This window comes from Protopterus annectens, chromosome 1.part0 (genome assembly GCF_019279795.1).
Source record: "Protopterus annectens isolate FY-2018-M chromosome 1.part0, PAN1.0, whole genome shotgun sequence".
Lineage (NCBI taxonomy): Eukaryota > Metazoa > Chordata > Ceratodontiformes > Protopteridae > Protopterus > Protopterus annectens.
In genome coordinates this window covers 1730769298-1730794802 of record NC_056725.1, presented here as the reverse complement: position 1 = coordinate 1730794802, position 25505 = coordinate 1730769298, and the positions used below count along the sequence as shown (strand labels likewise).

The window sequence follows — 25505 nt, the reverse complement described above, 5'->3', positions numbered from 1 at the left end:
GGTTTTACGTTACATGTTTTCACTGAAAGATATACTGTCCATTGGTGTAACAGTCTTACCCACTTGTTCACGGTAGTTCCAGATATAGAAACATACTTGTCCCCAAATGTCCTCGGTGCCACCACTAAATCATCTTCTGTACCCTTATAACCCCTACATGCAGAATCAAACATCTCAGTCATTTCTCATACAATGAGTGTTTCATATAGATTGTATTTCAGGTCATACATCTGTGTAGTATTTCCAGCTTAAGTGTGTGTGGGGGTTCTTACATTTCAGAGTTACCACACAGCACACCTATATTTTAAGTTATTCTTATTCAAACCTTGCAACAGTCAACTTAACACAGACTTTTCTTGTTGATTTTTGTACCTAAATATTGCTGGTGGTATATGAAATGCATTTGTTTATAAAATATTACATTTATTAAAGGTTAATTCTGAATCAAGGAATTACTCAGGACTCTAGCACCCCAAGAAGAGGAGGAAATAGGTGGAGTTGAAGAAGAGTGGCAGCGCCTAAAAACAGCATGTGTTAGGACTACAGAAAAGATATGTGGCCGAGCCAGGTATGGAAATAAGGTACATAAGGAAAGCTGGTGGTGGAATGCAGAAGTGCAGGAAGTAATCAAAAGAAAGAAGGAGTGCAGGAAGAAGTGGGAGATTGAAAAGACTGACCAGGCTAGGAAGGACTACTGGTTGGCTAACAAAGAAACTAAGAAAGAAGTTGCAATAGCAAAGAACAGGGCATCAGAGGCACTCTATCAGCTTCTGGAAAGTGACTCAGTAAGGGGCACAAAGAAACTATACCAGATTGCAAGGCAAAGACAGAAAGATAAAGAAGATAGTCAGACACCCTTCATAAGGGATTCCAGCAACAACCTGCTTACCAGCCCACAGGACATCAAAGGCAGATGGAAGGAGTATTTCCAGCAGCTTCTGAATGAAGAAAACCCCCACAAAAGCGGTACTGCCCCAGAAACAGCCTACAATGAGAGTAGAAGAGGAGCCCAGCTTAGAAGAAGTAAGAGCAGCACTAAGGAAAATGAAGTCAGGGAAAGCAGCAGGCTCAGATGAGGTCACAGCAGATATGATAAAGATGCTGGGTGAGCTAGGGGAGAAATGGCTTCTGAGAGTACTAATTGCAGTGTGGAGAGAAATGAGTATTCCAGATGACTGGAGAATAAGCATACTCGTACCAGTGTACAAGAACAAAGGGGACATCCACAACTGTGGACAGTACAGAGGCATCAAACTCCTACCACATTGCATGAAAGTTCTGGAGAGGGTGATTGATAAACGGATATGCAGAATAGTAGAATGTAAGATGGGAGATGAACGGTTTGGATTCAGATCAGGATGCAGCACAATTGACCCGATGTTTGCATTGAGACAGATACTTGAGAAGAAACTAGAGAAGAGGAGAGAGTCAAACTGGGCTTTCCTAGACTTGGAGTAAGCATATGACAAGGTCCCAAGAAAGTTGATCTGGGCAGTACTGCAGTGGTTTGAAGTCCCAGAAACATTGGTAGAATTAGTACAGGCTATGTACAAGGACCCAGTGACTCAAGTACGAACAGTGTTCAGCCTCACAGAGGGGTTCCCAGTGGCAGTGGGTATACACCACGGTTCAGCTCTGAGCCCACTGCTGTTTATACTGTTGATGGGCTACATTAGCAAACAGGCCAGAGGGGACAGATCAACAAAGTTGCTGTATGCAGATGATGTGGCATTACAGGCCGACTCTGATCTAAAACTTCAGCAAAGGATAGGAGAATGGAATGCAAAACTGAAGGCACATGAGATGAAACTAAGCACAGATAAGATGATGGTAATGGCAGCAAACTGGGGAAATCAGAAGAAGCTGAGAATAGAGATAGATGGGAAGATAGTGAAACAGGTAAACAGCTTCAAGTATCTGGGAGGGGTGGTTGAGGAGAAAGGTAGTCTGAATGAAGAGGTCAAAGCTAGAATCAGAGGGGCTGCAGCCAACTGGCATAGAGTATCAGGTGTAGTATATGACAGAAGAACGCCAAAGAAGCTGAAAAGTAAGGTGTACAAGACAGTGGTGCGACCAGTACTACTGTATGGTGCAGAAACCTGGGCAGTAAAGGCAGAACAGTTGAAGAAGCTAGAGGTGATGGAAATGAAGTGCCTGAGAAAGGTGGTAGGATGCACAATGTGGGACAGATGAAGAAATGAGGACATAAGAGCAGAAGCCAAAGTAGCTCCAATTGCAGAAAAGATCAAAGAAAACAGATTACGATGGTATGGGCACATGTGTAGAAAAGCAGAAGACAATCTGGTGAGGGAGATTTGGGACAGACAGGAAGAAGGTAAGAGGAAGCGAGGGCATCCAGCAAAGAGGTGGATGGATTGTGTGAAAGAAGATCTGCGACAGTCAGGCATGAGTGTTGAAGAAGGCAGGAGAGTGGCACTGAATCGAGAGAGTTGGCGACAGTTAATACGATACCCTGACCCCATGTAAATGGGAAAAAGGGGATGATGATGATGATGATGATGATGATGATGAATTCTGAATCACCATTATAGGCCAATCATCTTCTTTCTTGATGCCACTAACTTGGTAGCTTGTGATAGTCATAGAATATCTCATTTTATGATTACCTGACCAGGAGCCATTTTTGCCTGTGATAAGGGCCTTGTCTCTTGTTGCTGAGGAACATATTTCACTGAACTCACTCTGTAGTGCATTAGAGATTACTAGGTACTATTGGGTATTACTCACATAGGCAATAACAAGACAGTTAGCAAAGGTGAGAATCAAACCCTGTACCCCCATGTTTGTGAAATAGACACCTTAACCATTAAACCAAACCCCATTCCTAAGTGTCATCACAGGGTGGGCAAATTCAGAACAAAGGCCTGCATTGCTTTTAACCAGATCTGATGTATGATGAAGCCAACCAACTAACCCTCATAGCATACTTTGTGTCATCTTTGCAGGTTTATCTGATGTTTGGCTTAGTCTTAAATGTCACTGTTTTGTGCCAGGTATTTAGTAGTCCAAGCTGTTAACTTAATGGACAGTTCCATTGTTTTATCTCATTTATCAATACACAATAGTTAGTACAACAGAACATTTTGAAGATCAAGTTTGCAGCATTGTCTTGAAGCTCATTGTCTTGTGGCCCTTGATATATTGCCCAGGAGGGAGTGTCCACTTGAGGTACATAAAAAAGTGACAGTGAACCCATGTTGAGAAAATTTTACTTTATCCAGCACCCAAGATGGGACTTAATTTCTTCAGCAGGTAGGTCTTCAAGAGACAATGCTGTGAGAATGTGTAGTGTTTTTAGAGTTCATATATCTATTATAATGTACAAGCATTTAGGAAAGGACCAGACACAGATGACCGCATAGCTGTCTGCCCTGCTGCTTCATCAAAGCATTGCACTAAAAAAATCATTAGCTGTTTGAGAGCTAAAATTTTCTTTCTGTATTTCTGACTCAGGCACAGTGTTTATTAGCCTACTTGTTAAGCATACACTACTTAATTTATGTCTTAACCCAATCTTATTTTGGTTCATATTATTTGCTTTCAGATGGTCATGCCACTCATCAGAAAAACAGACTTGCCCGAACCGTCAGCACAGCAACACTCATTCACCTCCATGTACCCTTTGTGTGCTGTACAGGTGATGTGAGGGGCTGTGGATAGGTTTATTTACTGTGCACCATGCAATGTATATGAACAGCCTGCAACTGTGTGTATAAGAGTAAAGTTAGCCTCTTTCCCCTGCTATTCAAAAAAGACACTGTTAAACAGAACATTTTTGACCAATCAAAGAAAGAACGAGTCACTGATGGAGTCCTTCATTTCCAACTGCAGAATCAGAGAACCAGTAAGAAAAAATGTATTTCAAATTTTCTCTTTCTCTCCGTCTCTATCTAACTATACTTCAGCTTACACAGTACTTTGGATACAGGAAGAAATGCCTATCTGTATTTTATGCATAATTATGCTCATCATATGTTATACAGAGTAGAACTGCTCCCACCTTTAATTGCTCCTCTCGCCCCTCTTATTACTCTAGTATGCCCTCATTGTGGATATGTGTGTTTTTGCTCCCCGACTAAGTCCAAAATTAAGAACTTCTTGGTTAGGCTGAGATTAAAACTAGGGTAATTCACAGTTTGTAGTACAATTCAAGATTCTACATTTCCTTTATTTGGATTAAATAGAACAGCAGCCCATTTATACGGAATGAAAGACAAAGCATGGGAGCCATCAAGATGTCATTTCCGTAGAGCACTGCTTGCAGCAGTAACTTATTCAACTTGCAGATGATGTACCCCATTTGTCTGCACCCATGACTCACGGCATGGTGTCACTATGGTAACACAATGAAATCTCTCACCCAGCAGAATGAGAATATCTCCAAAGACGCTCATTCAGCCTACCACTAGTTTGCCTGTTAATGTGCCTACTCTGTCTGTTCTCGAACTTGGATCGTTGGACTCAGCAAAACTGCATCAGCAGGCTGAATGTGCCATTTCAGTTGTGAAAAGATAATTGGTGAAGAAATACACCATGATTACAAAGCAACATTTGAAACGTAATTCCGTTTTACTTACTTGCCTTGCAGCATAGTTGGGTTGTTAAAAGACTTCTCTACTCCCAATGGATGCTTATAACCCTGGTATGCCTGCATACTGAGAAACACTGCATTATTTGAGACATACAATAGAAGCACTGTACTGTTATAAAGAAGCACGGCTGCATACTGAAATTTCCAGGCAAAGATGTTAGGGATCCAAATCGTTTAAAGATGATCTATTCAAACATCAAAGATCTGGCTCCCAGGCAGGATGACCTATGATCATCCCATCAGTTTCTAGATGCAAGCATACACACTCTCTCATTGTTTCATCTCCCTCATTCAAGATACAATTAATTTTTTGAATTAAAGCTCAGAATTTGTGTAATAAGACTGCTGTACACTATTTATTGTTCTTGTAATTTGCTGTTATCTAATACCAAAATGCCCTCATAAGTTAAATAGTTGAATGATGTTTGAAAGAGTATCCAGCACATCTTTACTTGAAAAAAGTTCTTAAAAAATCCTTAAAACCTCTGCTTTGTAGATCAGCACATATGGTGTAAACTATGCTCTAATAAATAACATGGAAAGCAGTAAGAATTTTAGAGGTGGGCACTATAAGTTAGAGTTAAAAAAAGTAGCAGTTATTGGTACAAAAGAAAATTCAGGAAAGGAGGTGAGCATGCTACGTTTTGCAAGAAAGACAAAATAAGCTAAAGGAACCCTCACTTTTTCTCTGAAAGCAAAGCAAAGATCTACAGTTAGGATGCAAACAAGAAAATACTTTGCTTTAGCTGTCCTTTAAGACAATAGTAGAACAGTGCTTGCTGCCTTCTGTCTGCAGTTTGTCTTAAGTGTGAACTGCATTTTGAGAAAAAAAATAACATTTGAGCTAATGACTCTTGGTATCAAAGTTCTTGAAATGTTTGCAAAAACAATCTAGGTACATAAAGACTATAGATGCAATCTCGTGTTAGGAAATAAAATTTCTAAACATGCTTTCATGACTTATCTACTCACAGTTACTGGATCCTTTTTAAAGTTCATGCTAGGTAACTCAGCCATTCTAAGTGAATCAGTTTCTTTTCAGTCCTGAATGTCTCATTTTACCATTTCCATGTTCTTTATGGCTTCAGAATCTGACTGTAAAGTAATATTCCTTGAAGAATTACAAAGTGTTTGGCTATCCAAAATCATATGAAGCAAGCAAATGCGTGGCTAAGTGTAAGCTTGGGTGGTGTCATCTTACATAATTATAATTCAAATGCTGACCTTGCACTGCATGATGGAGTATAGGCGTGCTGTATAATGAAAGACGACAATAAATTATAACTGTCCCAAAACATTATACCAGCTGCAAAACCATAACTTCATTTATTCCGGACAGCAGCCCTGTACCTTCATGTCTGCCCATAACAATTATAGGTAGTTCATACCAAAAGCTTCCTTGTGTAGGTGGTTACTGTAAGTGGCATTTTCAATAACTGTCAGATCACACATGCTTAGCTTGCAGAGGTACAATGTACTATATTTTCTGAATCATAGTTTTATGAAACACAGGGACATTTATTACATTTTGATAACAGAACATTATGTGATCCCCAACTGGGTGCTAGGGATTATTTTTTTTTTATCAGAGCCCATCCTAGGAAGCTTAAAATCCTCAAATAATAAAGCAAGTGGAAAGTAGCAAAAACTAACAGTTGAATGGGTGGAATACTAAAAGTTCTGAGGGCATCTAGCGGTATGTGCTAGAGGTATATAATTAAAGGCAAAGCAGTACGCGTACACTTACTGTACCCCATTAAAATACCATGTTTGTGGGCTGCCTGTGCTGTGAATTTAAGTCACAGGCAGCAAAAATCATGAAGTGTTCAGTGCTACAATCAATTGGTTTAAGACAGGATTAACTAATGCCTTAGTAATAAGTAATTATATTCCACAGAATGGGAAAGGAAAAGTGTATATGTGTGCATGCAATTGTGTGTACGTGTGTGCGCGCGCGTGTGTGTGTGTGTGTGTGTGTGTGTGTGTGTGTGTGTGTATGTATGTGTGTGTGTGTGTGTGTGTTTGTGTGTGTGTGTGTGTGTGTGTGTGTGTGTGTGTGTGTGTGTGTGTGTGCGAGCATGCATGTGCGCGCGTGTGTGTGTGTGTGTGTGTGTGTGTGTGTGTGTGTGTGTGTGTGTGGTAATATAGTTATTAGACAAACTATGTAGCGTCGACATACTCAGACAAGCATGTCTTAACGTAGCAGTATATAGCATTAACATTAGCAGCTCATGTTTTAAGGCAGCACAAAACAGTCAGAAATCATTATCTTACTGTGCCGTAACTACATGCTGTACTTATTAACTCTACAGTCTCATTGACTCATAAGGGATGCAGCACGTCTAGAAACAGCAGGAAGCTGGAGAAAGACATCTCCCCAACCTCTGCTTAAGAAGCTACAACCAATTATTCCAGTCTTAGATGCTTCTGAAGCCTAGATGAAGACTTGAGCATGGACTCAGACAGCAAAGGTTCCAGTGAGAGCAACACCTTCATTTGTAGTTTCAGTGTTTAATCCAACTACTTACCGATGCAAGCAAATCAGCTGACTGGACTAGCAATACGATGACCATCGTTGCTGTTCTTTGCAGTTTAGCACTGACAGTTACTGCTGTAAGCTTCAGTCTGTCCTGTCCTGAGCTTGATTTCCTCAGTCTCATGTTTTCAAGACAGTACACAAAGCACTTAACAAAATATTGGTCCTAGGTCAGCTCTTAACAGAAGCTGTTGTACGTAATGGCTTACTTCATTCACAAATAACATAAAATGAAATAAATATGCTGCCTGTGAGTCATGCATGAGTTGTATGCCACATGCTGGATAGAGGCCCTGCTTAGGCTGGAAAGGAATTAGAAACTAGTGCCTGAATACAAGTTCTTTACTATACTAGTATAATAAGCCATGTTTGCCTAATGAGTATAACACCATATACTAGTATAAGTCATTTTTTTTAAGTATGTTAACACTATACTAGTGCATTAAGCTATGTTTGCCTAATGAGTATGTTAACACCATATACTAGTATAAGTCATGCTTGTATAACAAGTATGTTAACACTATACTAGTATGTTAAACCATGTTTGCCTAATCAGTATGTTAACACCACATACTAGTATAAGTCATAATTGTCTAATGAATAATGTTAACATTATATACTTGTAAGTTAAGCCATATTTGCCTAATGAGTACGTTAACACTGCTAGTATGTCACATTTCTCTAATGAGTAAGTTAATACTGTGCTAGTATAACAAGTATGTTAACACTATACTAGTATATTAAGCCTTGCTTGCCTAATGGGTATGCTAACACTGTATACTATGTCATGTTTGTGTAATGTGTACATTAAACATGACTTATCATACTAGTATATAGTTTTGTTTGAGTGTGCACTATTATTTTATTCTTTATTGACTTGGTTAATCCCACTAGGCTAGTAACCACATTTCAAGGGGGAAGGGGTTGTAGAGACTTCAGCAGTTATACTATAAGGGGAAGTTTGGCAAGGGCATCAGTGAAATTCTCCTACTCTTTTTGATAGGTACCATGGGATCTTTTACATCCACCGGAACTATCACCAACTCAAGGAGATGGGGCTTTGGTTTAACATCTCACCCAAAGGAAGACACACTTAGGAGTACAGCACCCGTAATTATGCTGCACTGCAGTGTCAGCAATTGATCTACCTGTTGGGGGAAAAGAACCAACAGTCTTCTGTACCAAAGGCAAGTGTGCTACCTGCTGCCCTACTGACACTAACTGTTAGCAGAAGGAGTTAATGTACTGTATACTACTCTGATATGCCATTTTCGGCTAACATTGATGCTAGTAAGTTATAGACGTCCTTACATTCACTGCTGCAGTATTCTTAACATTTGGGATTCCCTGTCGTGGAAGCCTGTCATCCAACCAGTAAACCAAAAACTTCTTATTTCATTTAAAGGTATGCCTGAACATCACTGAAATGCTCCTTGCATACCACAGGGCATAAAGGTGAAGTTTGGGCTTACCATAATCAGAATTTCTTTGTTGCCAGTCCGAATCCATCTTTTCACCATCGGTCTGTTTACCTGCATCCGTTTTGCCAGTTGAACACATTTTCATTCAACAGTGATTACCTACGCCTGTTTGCAGTGCAGATAAGTGCCCCATAGTGCTTTTTTGTTTTCTCTTGCTTTTTTGTGTTCCTTGAGGTTAATGTTATCCAGGAAGGGTAAATACCAGTGTGAGAGACAGATTCTCCATAAAGACCACCACAATGTGTCTTTTTTTGTCTAGGAGTGTCTCATGACCATACGTCTTGTTCTACTTGCCAGGCACTCATTTCAAAAACCCTTTGCAGTAGACTTCTGTTTTCTTGTATCTTGAGAACCAGTGTCTTAAGCTCCTTGCTAAAGATACAGTGGATGGAATCTCACACCCCATGGGTCAGCTGTTAGGGAAGAACAAGGTGAAAAAGGTCTGACTGGAATCTTCCACTGTCTATCATCTGCCAGGTGTTTCTCCTTAGGTTGTTTCAAACCTGGAGGCCTGACTAGCTGTGTTGCTGGATTTCTCTACTGTGACCATGTTGGAGGCTGGTGAGGTTCTGACTGGCAGCATGTCTGATGAAGCTTTGCAGGCATCTGCCTCAGACATTCAGGTGGAACCATGGGTGTTTTTTTCTGAGTGGCGTTGGGGAGTTTCTCAGATTTTAGTTGGGGATGAAGTTCCTACTATGGGTCTCTACTACCATCCTGGATCTGAGTCTTCTCAGTTTTTTGGAGGGGATGTTCCTTTAAAAAAGAAACAAAAACTTAAACTCCTTTCTTCTGCTCCTAGGGATCTTCAAAGTGAATGGCACACTTTCACTCAGGGGGCTATTTTCTGCTTTAATGTCTTTAACGCCTCCTCAAAAGGTTTCAGTTCCTGCTCCTCCTTGGTCCTCTACTCACCTTAAAAGGCCTAGAGAACAGGATTCTTCTGAGACTGAGTCTGGTTCTGATGATGAATCCCTGACTTATTCTACTCAGATTCCTTCTCCTTTGGACTATGGATCAGAGGTGGAGCAATCTATTACACCTGACGCTCTTTTGGAAGAAATTTCCTTTGGGGATACTCTGTCTAGGATGATGGATTTTTTTAAGTGGGATTGTGCTCCGGTCCCTGATATCCACAGGCAGTACCATGAGTTTCTACAGTTGGAGTCTCATAAACCTGCGGCTGTTCCTCCTGTTTTGGCTGCTCTGGTGGATGTTTTTTCTAATGCCTCTCATGCTCCTGATTCTTTACCTCCTGCTTCCAAGAAGCCCGATAGGTTTTATAGGGTGCCTGGGGATTGTTTCTTTTTCTATAAATGTCCTGCTGCTGACCCTTCTGTGGTCTCTGTGGCTTATGATGAGCCATGTCAATTGCTTCCTTTGCCCAAGTTATTGCCGTCTGTCAAAAACACCAGAACTATGGAATGGCTGGGTAAGAAGGCTTACACTTCTGCTACCCTAGGTTTTTGGGCTATTAATTCAGACCCATATGTCTAGGTATGTGTTGCATGCATGAATGGGCGTACCTTCGATGAAGGTTGTGCGTCAGAGCTGGCAATTCAGCACATAAAAATCTACTGCCAACCATTAGCGGACCAGAGTGCTGAAAGACACATGTCTAGGTATGTGTTGGCTCTTTTTTTTCTCAGGCCTGTCAACTTATTACTGATTTTCCTGAGTCTGAGGGTAAAACTTCTGTTCTTTCTTGCTAGGGACTTTCTCTCAAGTCATTCATCATTCTACTAAATGTAGCTATAATGCAGCAGATGCCTCTTCTAGAGCTGCTGCTTTTGATTCAGTGATGAGGAGGTATTCTTGGCTTAGGCTTCAGTCTCTACCTGATGATATTAAGGCTAAGTTGATGGATGCTCCCCTGCATTTTAAACTTTTGTTTGGGGAAGCTACTGCTGGTTTATGTCCCTTCAGGATAAGGGTAAGGCTTTACAGGAGCTTAAACAGGTTTTTGTTTCTCCTGTGCCTAAATTTCACAGAAACTATCCCACTTAGCCTACCTTTGTTCATAGCCATTCCTGCCCTTCTACTAAATGCAAGGAGAGTAGCAAACTCTTCCTACTAAGGCTACCCAGTTTTCTGGGTTTCTGAAGCTTTCCTTTCTGGACAAACCAGGTGCTATGTGACTATCCATCTCCTCCCAGCCACATTCCCCTTTCTCTTCGCCTTTCTTTTACTCTTCCTGCTTGGTTTCAGATCACTCAAGATTCTTGGGTTCTGTTGATCATTCGTCAGGGGTACTTCATTGTGTGGAAATCCCTCCCATTTATGGGCATTCCTCAACCTCCTCAGAAACAGCTTCCATTTCAAACTCTCTTGACTCAGGGTACTATTCAAAAGGTGCCTATGTCCCAAAGGGGGAACGAGTTCTACTCCAGAATGTTTCTAGTGCCAAGAAAAGAGGAGCATGGAGACCTATTCTAGACCTCTCTCATCTAAACACTTTTTTTTAAAAGTGCCTACCTTTCAGATGTTGTCTCTTCTGATTCTGTTTCCTCTTCTGCTCCCTCAGGCCTATACTATATGGTGTCCCTGGATCTCAAGGATGCTTATCTTCATATTCAAGTCCATCCTCTTTTCAGGAAGTTTTTATGTTTCTCTGTTTCTTTCTGGCATTTTCAGTTCTCTCCTTTGCCCTTTGGCCTTTCTACTGCCCCAAGGGTGTTCACCAAATGCCTTGCTCCTGTGATTGATTTTTGCAGACTTCAAGGGATCCAAATATTTCCTTACTAAGATGATCTGTTGATTCAGGTGTCCTCTCCAGAGTCTATTTTGCAAAATCTTAATTCTGACATTTCCTTTTTCAGAGCCTGGGGTTCACAATAAATTAAAAAATTCTTCTCTGACTCCTTCTCAGGATCATGTTTTTCTGGGTTACAGGATTCATTCTGTGCCTATGATTGCATCTCTGCCCCCTCTGAAGGCCTTAACTCTCATTTCTTTCTTTCACACTCTCCTTCCTCTGGCTTCCATTACAGCCAGGGAATTTCTGAGAGCTCTGGGTTTCATGGAATTCACCATTCCAATGCTCCCTCTGGCCAAACATCACATGAGAAAGTTTCAGTGGTTTCTGAAGTCAGTGTGGCTTCAACATGCACATCTTCTAGACTTTGTATTTCCTCTTCTTCCTTGTCTCAGACAGGACATTTACTGGTGGATATGGCAGTTGTCTCTGAGCCCAGGGATACCTTTTCATTCCCCCTCTTCCCTCTCAGACATTGTTCACAGATGCTTCAGACATGGGTTGGGAAAGCAACCTTTGGCTCCCTAAAGGTACAGGGGTGTGTGGTCACCTCACCAGTGGAGGCAGCACATCAATGTCAAAGAGATGAGAGCTCTTCTGCTGGCCCTTCAGGCCTTTTATCCTCTTTTATCTCTAGGGCCTCTCAAGGTCTTCACAGACAATACCAAGTGGTATATCAACAAACAGGGAGGAATGAGATCCTACCTTCTTTGCCAGTTGGCACTTCTAGTATAGGGTCTTGCTGTCAAATATCACGTGACTCTTCAGGCAGTTTACATCCCTTCTGGTCAGAACATTATTGCAGACACTCTGAGCAGGTCCTTAACTTAGTCCCATGAATGAATGCTTCACAGGGATGTGTTTCTGGACATTATTCACCAGTGGAGTACTCCTCAAGTGGATCTTTTGCCTCCCTTTGAACAGACAATGTCCTCTGTTTTGTGCCAGAGTCCCAGGCCCTCTGGTATGGAAGGTGGACGCCCTCTCATTTTCTTGGAAGCAGATGTTTCTTTATGCATTTCATTCCGAAAGTCCTATTTGAAATTCAGCAGGATGCTCACAAAATCTTGTTGGTGACCCCCTTTTGGCTGCAACAGCACTGGTTCCTTCTTCTGCATCTAGCCAGGGGCAGTCATCACAGGTTACCTCACAGGGTGAATCTAATCACACAAGACAAGGGATCTTTCATCCATCCCTACCTGTCCATGCTTCACCTGACATTGTGGGTGATAGGATTTTGACTCCTCACACCTTTTTTCTGAGGACATGCTGCATGTACTGCAAGAGACCAGGAAACCTACTATTAGGAAATCCTACTTATCCAAATGGAAGAAATTTTCTATTTGATGTCTGTCTTGTAACCTGAACCCACTTACTGTGGATGCTCTTTTGGTTCTTTGGTTCTTATTTGTGTGAATTCCTCAATGCTTGTTTGGCCTATTCTTCTAAGGCCCACTTATAAGCCATCTCTGCTTGAATGCCTTTATTTCCTCCTTTAGCTTCTAGATGCGAGAACAAGCAATTTCTTAAAGGTGTCCTTAATATTAGACCTCCCAGGAAGCCTGTTCCATCTCCCTGGGATCTTAATTTGATTTTGGAGAAGTTTACTCAGGCTCCTTTTGGGGCTGCTGTTTCACATTCTTTGCAACATTGTTCTTGGAAGACTGTTCTGTTGTTAGCCCTTACTTCTGCCAGACAGGTGACTGAGTTGCAGGACCTTATGGCTTGTCCTCCTTTTTTGATTTTTCATGAGGACAGGGTGTCCTTACACACTAATCCCTCTTTTATGCCTAAGGTGGTTAAGAGCTTTCCCTTAATCAGTCTATTAATCTGCCTACTTTTTTCCCCTCTCTGCAGTCTGACAGTGAGAGGGTGCTGCATGCTTTGGATGTGCATAGGCAACTCAGAATTTATTCAGATCATACTAAGGCTATTCCCCCTCCCGAACTTCCTCTTGAGCTTTGGCACTTTCCTGAATGTTAAGAATACTGCAGCAGTGAATGTAAGGACATAGTACAGTTGTGTAAAATCTTACCGTAATGGTAGATGTCCTTGCCTTCACTGCTGCAGTATTCCCTCCCTCCCTCCATCCCCCCTAGTCCTTTCCTTTCTGGATGTACAGGTAACCTCTTGGGCTCCTTGGACTGGTGTTCCTACTGGGACAAGCCTGAACATCACCTTTATGCCCTATGGTATGTAAGGAGTGTTTGAGTGACATTCAGGTGTACCTTTAAATGCAACAGGAAGTGTTTGGTATACTAGCCGAATGATGGGCTTCCACGTCAGGGAATACCAAATGTTAAGAATACTGCAGCAGTGAAGGCAAGGACATTTACCGTTATGGTAAGATTTTACACAACTGTACATCTTCTCACGCACTGCAACTACACTTCAGCGGCATTGCTATTTTGCAGTGTATGGGCATTTGCTTCCTTACACTCAGTCTGACCAAGAAGAGATAAACATAATCTTGTGTGCCTACTTGATAAGCCTTTGCTTGTGTTGTGCACACTTGACTGCATGAATGCTTGTAGGCCATGATGAACTGCTCAGCCAGTACTAGAGGATTAAGAGTTACAAGTATTGCTGTAAATGATGGTACTGACAGACAATAGAATTATTCAAAAGGAATTAATAAGAGCAATTTTAAATAAGGGTGTGAATGGATCATTGTGGGATCAGCCTGGCAATGTAGAGAAGACTGCAACATCGCAACTAAAAATCAGTCGCAATTTTTGTGCTACTTGACAGAGAAGTTTGCTTGTGGGAGGAGAACGCCTCTGGCTGGAAGTGGTAGATAGGGCTGCAGAAGACATCAGTGTTGTGTAGCAGCAGCATCCCTGAGAGGGGACCGCTAAGTTGAAATTTGATGGAAGCTCTCAAAATATTAATGTCAGCCGTGTCTATAAGAAAATTAATAGAGATACTGCTGCAGAAATAGACAGAATGACATAGTATGCTATTAATAACCAGAAGAATATTATTTCATAACTGAGATGTTTTTCGTAGAACTGCCTCTTTACAAAAATCAGTCAAAGAACATTTCATTATGCACAGTTTTTACTATGAATGTTAATTTACATTTTTCCCATGATACACTGAAAAAGGAAGGTTTGCAAATGCATTTACACATATATTTCTGTGATATGACATTTTTTGGCTTTGTCTTGTTTGCATTTGCGTGTGGAGTTTTGGTTTCTTAATTTTATGCTTACTTGGCACACATGTCCCTCGGCTAAATAAGAACAGACATTTCTTTAAGTAAAATACTTTATTGCATATTTTACTTTCTCTTTATGGTATGTTAATGAGTAATAATAATAATCTCTAAATAGATATTCATATTTTGTGGAGGTTTAGTTTTTGGCTTCACTTGCTATTAAAGATCCATGCTTTATTGTGCATTATTGAGTCAATGTGCTGAAACATATTTATTTTTCAGGGGTAATTTATGTATTTTTATGATGTCTGAGAAAAAACAGTTTGTAAGAGTGGGTAATAAAAAAAGCTGTTTAATAGGAAAGTGAAAGTGGGCAATTAGAAAGCAAGAAACCACCTAGTAAAAAGTAAGCAAAATCCAAAGCACTAGCTATGGTTAACCTTACAAACATAATAGCTATGGAGATGAAATGGCTTAGTCAACAGTATTTAAAAAAATGGGAAAAATAGCACGCAGCATAGGGAGGTAGTGAGGCTCAGGCAATAGCTTAAATAAAGTACAGCTGATAAAGAGGCAGCTGTCACAGTACAGCACATATTGTTAACTTTCACTAGCCTTTACAGAAATGTATTTCTGTTTGGTTGCATACTGACTGTGGTGGTAGAAAAACACTGATAATGTACACTGTTTTGTAAAAGAATCATGTCAAATATTTTCTTTAAAATGGAACTGAACTAAAATTTAATGGCAGTTCAAGGGTCACAGAAGCTTCTACTGTGCTCATCTTATAGATATTTATTTTTGATGTACATCCTACTTTTATTTAGGACAAAAATATATTCTGCTCTTATTGTTATGAGCTGATTTTCTGAGCTGGAGCAATGAGGAGGAAACTGCAGGTGCAGTTCTAGTAAATAAATGGGTGAATTAATTAAAAAAAATTCCCTAGCCACTATATGTAAAGGAGAGCAATATCAGTATTAGAAACAAATTAAATACAGGCAACTATCAAGCACAGAGAAGACTTAAAATAGTATTCAACTACTTAATAGTTCATCATTTATTTATTTATTTATTTATATTTGTTGACTGGGAGTGTCCGACTGGACGTAGGTCCAGTCATTAAAATGGAAGCTAACTGTAATCTACACAAAAGAAAAAATAACTTCCCTTCCCACCTGATGTCATCTAGTAGCACTGAGATGCAAGCTGCAAATGTCACTATTAGTATATAAATACCCATCCTTCAGCTGTGGCACGTAAATCCTTACTCAGCACAAATTCATTTACAGTGATGATGGGGGTACCCAATTTCCTTGTTATGATGAGTATGAAAGCTTACCCAATAAACAACAATTCTTGTCGAAATAGTCCTTATGGTTTGCTTTCTGTTCCTAAATAAAAAAAGATGTCTGGCTCCGTGGCTCAGAGGGATGGAGTGCTGAATGTGATGCAGGTGGCCAGAGTTTGATTTGTGGTTCAGCCACTGGAACAGCCAGGCAGGGATGGTAAAATGTGAAGAGGTGTGACCTGCTTACCACTCCCTCGGGATGCAGGAGCAGACTGGGAAAATGCAGTTTCCCTCAGAATGAGAAAACTAGCTATCATCCTTTGGTAGGAGAGGCAAGGGCTGCTTAAAGGGTCCACCCCTTACAGTAGTGAGGTGATACCTATTGCGGACAGCTCATTGCACACCCCCTTCCCTGCACTGTGCAAAATGTGCATGATGATGTTAGGGTTGCATAAAAATGACCAACCACCGCTGACAGCTGTCTGAATGATGACCCCTGTCATTTAACCCTCATCTGATGGGGAGAAAAATGGATAATTGGTTAGGAAGGGACTGGTGATCAACAGGCAACAGGGGCAAAATGCCTCCCCCCAAAATAAAAAAAAGATCACATCATCACTTCTTATATACCCTCCTGAATCTGCAAAGACCTCCCAAACCCTGACTATATCAGGCTGCATTGTCACTAGAAACAGTTGCACTTCTTGGCAGCCTGTCACTTACTGGCAAAGTCACAGTATTATTTTTTCAGTTATGTTTATTGGAACAAATGGCCACATCTTCATAATTTCTTAATACTTTAAACCCATATTTTCAATGTACCAGTGATGGATCCTCATTTTTTGAGGTATACCATTCCAAGTGTGTAATTTTTTGAAAACATCGCTTTATGTAGCAACTGCAAAAATCACCTTTTAAGACAGAAGTGAGGAATAGCTCCTCAGTCTTCATATTATCAATCCCTAATATGAGTATTCTGACAGTTTTGTTGGAAATACTATTAAGTGCTCATGTTATGAGCAAGTTTTAGCTGGGATTCAGAACAAGCCACTGCATATGATAAGATGTAATATGAGCAGAAAACTGCTGGTGGTAGCCCTTTCTGGTTCATAGTCAGGCCCACACTACAGGGGCTGTCTCCAAGGACATACTAAATGCTAATGAGGCATTCTGGGAGCAACCTTTGCTAATTACCCATGTGGTCTCATCCATAAATGCCTCTGCTTAGGATAATTATGCAAATTAGTAATTTTAATCATTCATTTCAGTAAATTAGCATGGCTGGCTGTGTTAATGATAATGGACAAATTGCTGTGTTCCCCCATTTTAGTCACTGGAGAAGACCGAGTGCGTAGATGTATGTGTGTGTGTGTGTGTGTGTGTGTGTGTGTGTGTGTGTGTGTGTGTGTGTGTGTGATACCTCTCAACCTTCAAGAATTAGAAATCCTAGCACTGGCCTTTAAAAATCAGAGCAGAAAGTCAAAAAGAGGAGTACTTTCTTATTTTTCACAATACAAGGTCTCTATATACTAGACCATATATAGTCAGTGGTAGGGAGTCTTTGCATAGGGTTAGATTACTTATTTAATAAAGTATGTACCCATAAACAGGTCTGATTTTATGAGAAGAACCAGTAAATATAGAAAGACCAATGTAAATCAGGGGGCCAAAATCATAGCTCTATGCCTGAGTGATATGGTGTGTGTGTGTGTGTGTGTGTGTGTGTGTGTGTGCGTGTGTGTGTGTGTGTGTGTGTGTGTGTGTGTGTGTGTGTGTGTGTTTGTGTGTGTGTATGGGAGGGTAAACGACATACCTTTCAATTCCCCTAAGACTAATGAGCAAAGACTAATACTTGATGGAGGGGGGGCACTAGAATCTAGGGACACTTTTTAAATATAATTTAAGTCACTTAAAAAAAAGGTGTAGAACAACAAGTTTTGCATCACAAAGTATTTTCTAAACAATAAAAAGTATGAAACTCTAATATCTACAATTATTGGCTTACTGTAATCATCTGTGATCTAAGAAGGGCATGTTCTGTAAAATCAGGGACAGTTGAGAGGTACAGGGATGTGCCCGTGTGTGCATGCGTGCGCGCGTGTGTGTGTGCTTGCATGCGTATGTGTGTGTGTGTGCGTGTGTGTGCGTGTGCGTTTGTGTGTGCATGTGTGTTTGTGTGTGTGTGTTTGTGTGTGCGTGTGTTTGTGCGTGTTTGTGTGTGCGTGCATGTGCGCGCGTTAGTATCATGCAATTTATAGACATGCAAACTAGATGATACTGATGTCTTTCTTCATTGTGGCTAACTGTGTCTCTGAACCGAACTTCCGGTGATTGCGGAAATTGTTACTTTTGGCTGCAGCAGTTTCTGCATGAGCAAAGAAAGTTCTTTGAATTCCAGTCTTAGTTTGGTAAATGTTTACTTATTACTTTATTACAGTCAGCATTATTATTATACCAAATTTCCAAAATTACATCTGTGTGATCTCACATTTTGAGAATATTTTTTTACTGTTATTTGCCTCCTAGCTTATAATCAGACATCTGCAAATGCACACCGACCCTGATCGCCTGATTTTGGAGACTCAGTCTTAAGCTCTCCTTGGGGGTGGTCTTTTGAAGGGAACTGCCACCATCTATACAGACATCAGAGATAGTCAGGTTTATGTAAGCTAACTCCATTGCCTGGTGCAAAGTGTCCACCCACATCACCATAAGTGCTGCCTGTGCTCCCATCACTTCCACACATGTGTGCTCCTTCACATACAAACACAGAAGTTAACATCACTGGCTTGAGCAACCTAAGGACAAGGCCATCCCGACTGACTGTAGCTGTTGATGCTTTATGTTACCAATGCTGTGTGCCATCGGAGCAGCAGAAACAGACAGCCAAGAAACCATCAACATCCCCCTAAGATAGGCACCTCTTCTCTTCCTTCCCAACTGTTGCCCCAGCTGTTACTCAAACCCAGTTCACCTGGGTCATAGTTAGAATTTTATTGCCCTACACTACAGAAATTCTCTATATTGTGACCACTTAATTTGTATTTATGTATTTCTATCCAAGATTGTGAATTCAGCCAGGATACGTAAAAGCATAACTGCAGAAGCAATGAAATCAATGTATGAGAAGAAACTGTAGAAGGATACCACTGATTTCACACTGCAGAACCTTAAACAAAATATTATGAAAGTTTGATTCCAAATTGAAAGCAACTGCCAAAGCCATGAGTCTGCATTAACTTTGATCGCTAGGTCCTCATTAGTATGCTAAATTCAACATTTATACAGCAAATCTAAAAATATTGTCCTAGATTGATTAAGGTCACTGCCTCTCTTTTTCTAAACACATGTTCATTGTTCACTTTCCAAGATCATCTGAAAAATCCAGAATTTATGTTTTATAATTATTCTCCAAGTTTTCCCTCTCACGTCTCAAATTGCTGCTCAGTGTTCATTGCCCAGAATCATCTCCTCACCTTCCAAATTCCTGGTCAGTGTTTCTTGCCAAGGCTACCCCTTCAACTCTCAATTTGCTGTTCAATGTTTATTGCGCAGGGTCAACTCTCACCTCCCAAATTTCTGTTCAACTTTCAGTGTCTAAAGTCACCACTCACCTCTCAAGTTCATATTCATTACTCAATGTGACTCCCTCCATTACCTCACTAATTCTCATTTACTGTTTGTTGGTTAGGGATACTTCCACCTATCATATTCTTACTTGCTGTTCACTCTCCAGGGTCACTCCTCTTACCACCTAAATTCCTGTTCAATTTTTATTGAGTAGGGTCACTCTTCTTATCCAAACTCCCATCCTGTGGCCCACTCCCTGAATCTCTATTCTTTTCTTGTCCTTTAAAGGGTGCACAGTGGACAGTGGCTGGTGTTGGTGACACTGCTGAAAGGTATGAGGTTTGTTCATGATCTTCAGTTATTGTGTTTGTGATTTTCTCATGTTCGGTCTTTACTGCTTACATTTCTTAAACATGTTATTATGTGTACATTTTTAAGTGTAGTAGTTGTGTAGCTGCTTTGAATTCATTGCTGTAAAGTCTGCCTTATTTTGTGATACCTCATTTATATAGTCTTCGTCCTCATACACTGTCTTTCTCACTTTTTTCCATCCAACTTTATCAGTTTTGGTGAGTCCTTTACTGGTGTAATTTAATCTCTGGTATTGACAAATGCTAAAGGCAAAACATATAAAAACCCAAAGGACAAGTCACATCCCCGTTAAAAACTGTTGATGTGTAAACATGACCATTTCCTCTAAAGCTAGTTGCCATGCCATGCCTATGAAAACCTTGAATAAACAGTAAAACAATATGGTTAAAGCAAAAGTTAAGCAAATATCTAAACTCAGTTCAACGGTACTCAAACTTGTTTTCTGAATTTTCACTGTTATTAAATAGTCTGTGTATTCACTGAATCTTTTTAAGGTAACCTTATGAGAATAAATAAAATGTAAAAGTGATGTGATCAGAAGAACATGAATGTAAGAATACATTATGTTAATAAGTTGTTTCTGGTGAAGTGTGCTTTAGGTTTTTTCACTAATGCAGTGATTATCTGCTATTGTGTTATATTAGAAGAAAGATAAATATACACTCAGTTGATGAAGACAAATCTAAAGGCTGACAGTTTGTACTGTAATGAACAGCAATATCTGATTACAAAACACTGAATTGTAGTACCTGAAATACAAAAAAGTTATTTAAAGGTCCTAAAGAGCACATGACCACGTCTTAGGCATCCAAAATTGAAACAAGAACACTCTTTTACCTATACTAAACATGCTTACTATGGAAATGGTAAGCAATGTGGTAAAACCTTTAATCAAATAACACAAATGGCTGAAAAGTCTAAACAGAATTCAGAAAAGTTACATTTACTGAGTCAAGACCATGAATTCCTGACCTAGGCGAGGGTGGGGCAAAGACATGTGGCCACATTACTCAAATAGCATGTCAGCCTAAGTTCTGATTAGATTTCTGTCTGCTTGTTTTTAGCACAAACACTAGGTGCCATTAATACTCCCTATAAATATATCTGAGCAAGGATGAGGCACATGATATTTATGCAACAATACAGCCTGCTTTAGTAAATATACAAATCCCATGAGAGGATTATGGTGAAATTTACTGCCTGTTTTAACAGGTGTAGAAGCAGTTTCCTAATAGCTACATGGAGACTACAAATCTGCCAAGAACAGTAATGAACAGAGGTAAGAAAACAGGGTAGAGTGAAGCCCCTAAATAAATAAATAAAGGTTGAGGAAACATGAAAGAAGACTGACATAGGAATACCTGTATGGAAGGAATCAGAATTAATTTGCACCAAAATATAAACAAACATTAATATTTTGTCAGCTATAATATGTGAAAATGTTATCTTCTAAATGATATAACTGCGTCTGTTATACTGTTATTGTTTGAAACTATTTGTTTGCTGTGTTTACCGGAATTTTTCATTAACGTATGTACTGTTTTTTTTTTTTTAATATGGAAAATAAACACACCAGAATTATTGCCAGAGAATAATTGCTTGACTGTCTTCCTGACCAGTGACATTGCAACATATAATTGTTGGCAATATCTTTCTTACTTATTGCTAAAGCTGCTTTGGGCCTGTCCCAAGCAGTCTTGAATTATCTTACTGTATATATACAGCCATCTCAGACAAGATACTTATTCCACTCATTCACAATCCTTTAAAAAAATCCCCCTTATTCCCCTTGTCCAACACCCTTGAAAGATAAGGCAGTATTATGCTTATTACATCCCCTTGAGGCATTTAAATATTTCTATATTTGTCTTTTGGTCTACATTGTACATGTAAAGTTTGTGTATTTTCTATCTCTTTATAAGCTGTTTGGTGCAGAGACAGTCCAATTCTTCTTTTCCTCAACACAGACTCCAGTCTGCTACTCTCTTTGTAGATGCACTCCTCAACTCCAGCTGTGGCCATGCTGACCATCTGTACAGAGGACATATAACCTCCATTTGTTCAGGCTGTCTTTTCACAATGACAACCCAGCTTTATGATGCTGCTGTATGTCACAGTAGTATGTAATGCTGATATTTCTCTGAAAACAGGCACTTGTTTACACAGTTATTAAATAAATTAAACATTGATTAGAATTACATTAACTAATAGAGTAACAAATAATGTTATGGCAGCATATAGGATGCCTTGCTTCCAATGGGACTAAAAAAGTGATAAGAAAGTATTAGTCCTATAATAACATTTAATATGCAAAGAAAGCAGATGGCCAAAAAAGGGAAGTTGAAGGAAATTTAATTATATTTCATGGGGTGGATCAGCCTTGGAAACTTACTATCTAATCAGTGGTATAGGGTAGTGCTGGGAGTGTAGTCCTCTACATGAGGGTGTGTGTGTGTGTGTGTGTGTTGGCGGGGCATACCTATCAACCTTTTAGGTACAAACAATTTGGACAAAGCCTAAAATAATGAGAGATAAAGGCCCTAAAATAAGGGTAGATTTAATCATAACCACATTGTTACATATTTAAAAAATGGATATCAAGAATATTATTTTGAGAGTGGAGTGAAGCAAAGCTCAAGAAATAACTCATGATATCCATTTAGAAAACCTATAACTAATCGTCTATGATTAGAGAGTGTAGATCACAGTTCTATGTTGTTCATTGGAAGCTTACCCGCTACATGTACTACGAGTCACAGAGAAATGGAGAGAGACAGAAAAAAAGTGTAGGATAGACAATTGTGGTTAAAGCTGTAACTCACTTATTTGTACCTTACTACTCCTTGCAGTACATGGAGCTTCAGCTGCTCCAATTTGCTTGAAGACAGTGAGAAAAAAGAAAAAAAAGGAACTGTTGGAAAAGAAAGTGTTTTACAGCTTTGAAAACTGTAACACACTCAGTACTGCCTCACAGATAGTGACCAGAAGCAAAGTGTAGCTGGTTCTGTAATAGTTTTAAAAGCTGCAGTGCATTTTGAAATGTCATGTACACAGACATATGCGCACACACACACACACACACACACACACACACACACACACACACACACACACACACACACACACACACACACAAAGAAGTGTGGCAGTGCAAAGAGTATTACAGAGTTAAAGGCTGTCTGAGCCTCCTACCACTGCTCTGTGGTGGCCATTGCTTATGATCCATTGCAAAACTACAACTTAGCAGTTCTGAAAGGTACTTGAACTTTGTAGTGTATGGATCACCATGATTATGCTCCAATATCGGGAAAAAGACAAACTGGTTAAGTGCTTCTGTAGCATGAGATCCAATCTTAACAACTGTTAAGCACCCCTCACAAGTGCTGCTAAGATTGAGTCTCATGGGTTGGGAGGGTGGCCTAATGGTTAAGGTATTTGCCTTACAAACGCAAGGTGCAGGGTTTGAGTCTCACAAGGGATAATTGGCTAGGCTTAAAATGGCTCACAAGGGCAGTTAGCTTAGTACTAATCTATGAACCTATGCTTGGCACTAAGACCTGCCAGCACATGATAATGCAGAATCTAGAGCACTTTATTTCTGCCTGCTGTCTATGGCACTTATCTGTTTCAGACTTTGTCTCTTTTCCGGACATAAGACAAGTGTTGTTGCCTGGTTGGCAGCACTAGCTAAATGCTTTAAGGCTTTCTGTTTTTTTTTCTTCTGTAACTAGTAGTACATGAGCAGATAACTCTCCACGTACTGAAAGAATTATCTCAACACAGATGCCAAGATTTACCTTGAGAGCGATGATTACACCTGGAGACCCAATCATAAGCCTCTATGTTAAGCACCTTTCTTATATCAGAAAGGTGTTTAACAAAGTTGTTTACTTCCTAAATTCAGAGTAGACTTTCAGCACTTTGTGTACTACATTTATATTGAGGTCAACTGATTTATTAATTTTAACGTTAAATTAAACTTAACAAAATTATTTAATTCTACTCCATGCTATAATATGCCACCAAACAAACTTGCTATTCAGTCTATTTTAAACATAACATTTCATCATAATCTGCCTTTCACACTTTTTATCTATATTAGTAATGTGAAACTAAATGTTGTGTATACCAATACATTCTAGTGTTTATGATGTTCAATATCATACATGAGTTCTAGGAATATTTTATTTTCCCAGCATACCATTTTCTGGCAATGACTTTTTGCTGCATGCATAGTATCAGCACAAGTACAGATACTGTAACTTATTTATTTATTTTTTTATTTAACATTTGTTTACCAGGAAAGTCTGACTGGGACAAAGCCTGTTTTCAGTGGGGGCCAGGGGAGAAATGCTCCAGATGCATGTCTTTGGAATGTGGGAGGAAACCAGATCACGCAGAGCAAACCCAAGTGAACACAAGGAGGACATGCAGACTCTGTACAGAGGGCACCCCAGCCAAGAATCGAACTGGAGAACCTCCTGCTGTGAGGTGACAATACTAACTGCTGCACCTCTGCATAATTTCTTGTAAGGTTAGTAAAAATAGTAGATTGGTGTGGTACCATGTTACATTTCCAGCACTTATAAATGTCTTGCCTATTTATAATATAGTACAATGTTTCAGTAAGGGCTTACCCTTTTGAAGGAAACAGCTGAGAATAATGGTGGGGTACTAAAAAATTTCAATCATTGTTCAACACAGAAAAGAGAAAAACATCAAAACCAAAGCAAAAGTAAAAGCTGCTTGTGATTTTTGTGCCAGTATTCCACAGTAGTAAGACGTAATGTGGCAATGAAGAGAATTACATTTTATTAGCATAAAATTGTTGAGAAACTTTATGAAATAAGAGTTGTACCTTCTGGAGTGTACAGGTGACTTTTCAATATAAGGACATGTATGGATACTTGAAAACCAGGCTATATAAAGCCTTAGAAACGTTCACACAAATGTTGCAGTGCTTGTTCATGCATGCACTATAGCATTTTAATTTGTCTGAGCTTGTTAGGAATGTTTATTTTGCGGAATGAAACATACTGAGCAATGCTGAGCTCTAAAATCATTTAGGAAAATCAGGAGTTAAGAAAAAAAAAAGCAACAAAACCTGACTAAGTTTAAATGTAGAATCAAACTTAACATAAGCAAAACAAGTAATACCATAGAAAAGACAAAATAAAGAAAATAAAACCATTACTGCATGCCCAGGAAAGTAGTGAGCATTTTCCTTACAACAAAGTCACAGTGATTTCTTCAGACAAGATGGTTGCAGTTTATTTTCTTTAGTTTAAATGCAACTTAAAATGAATACGTAGTTCCTAAGAAAATAGAAAAGGGGGTGCACACAATGCATTATAGTATAATAATACAGATGAATTCCATGCTTACCCAGAGAATTCTTGACTAGGACATTCATTATATAGAAGCTTACCTAAAAAAGAGGAAAGGAAGCCATTAGTAAAAATGCAAATAAATAAATAAAATAAAGCATACTAATGCATAAGCTGTCATCATGTCATTGTCATTAGTAAAGTATATCATAGGCTGACCAATCATCTGTGCATACAAAAGGACAGCTCAACCCATGAGTTGTGGCTTTGGTAATTTACAAGTACCTGAAGACAAAGGGCAATATGGATGTAAGCTTTGAGATAGGAAGGAGAAGTGCTTTTTGACAAAATTCTGTCATAATGAGTGGTAGGAAATAGACTGCATTCTGTGATGCCAACGG

The 25505-nt window shown here is 39.6% G+C and overlaps 1 protein-coding gene across 1 annotated transcript in view; it reads right to left on the bottom strand.

Annotated features, from left to right (window-relative positions):
• SASH1 (SAM and SH3 domain containing 1) overlaps window positions 1-25203 on the bottom strand; it is a 1700050-nt gene extending 1674847 nt beyond the window's left edge. The window contains exon 1 of the mRNA XM_044068900.1: window positions 25163-25203. The gene's annotated coding sequence lies outside the window, so the exon portion shown is untranslated. The remainder of the gene's footprint in view (window positions 1-25162) is intronic.
• Between the last annotated feature and the right edge of the window lie 302 nt (window positions 25204-25505).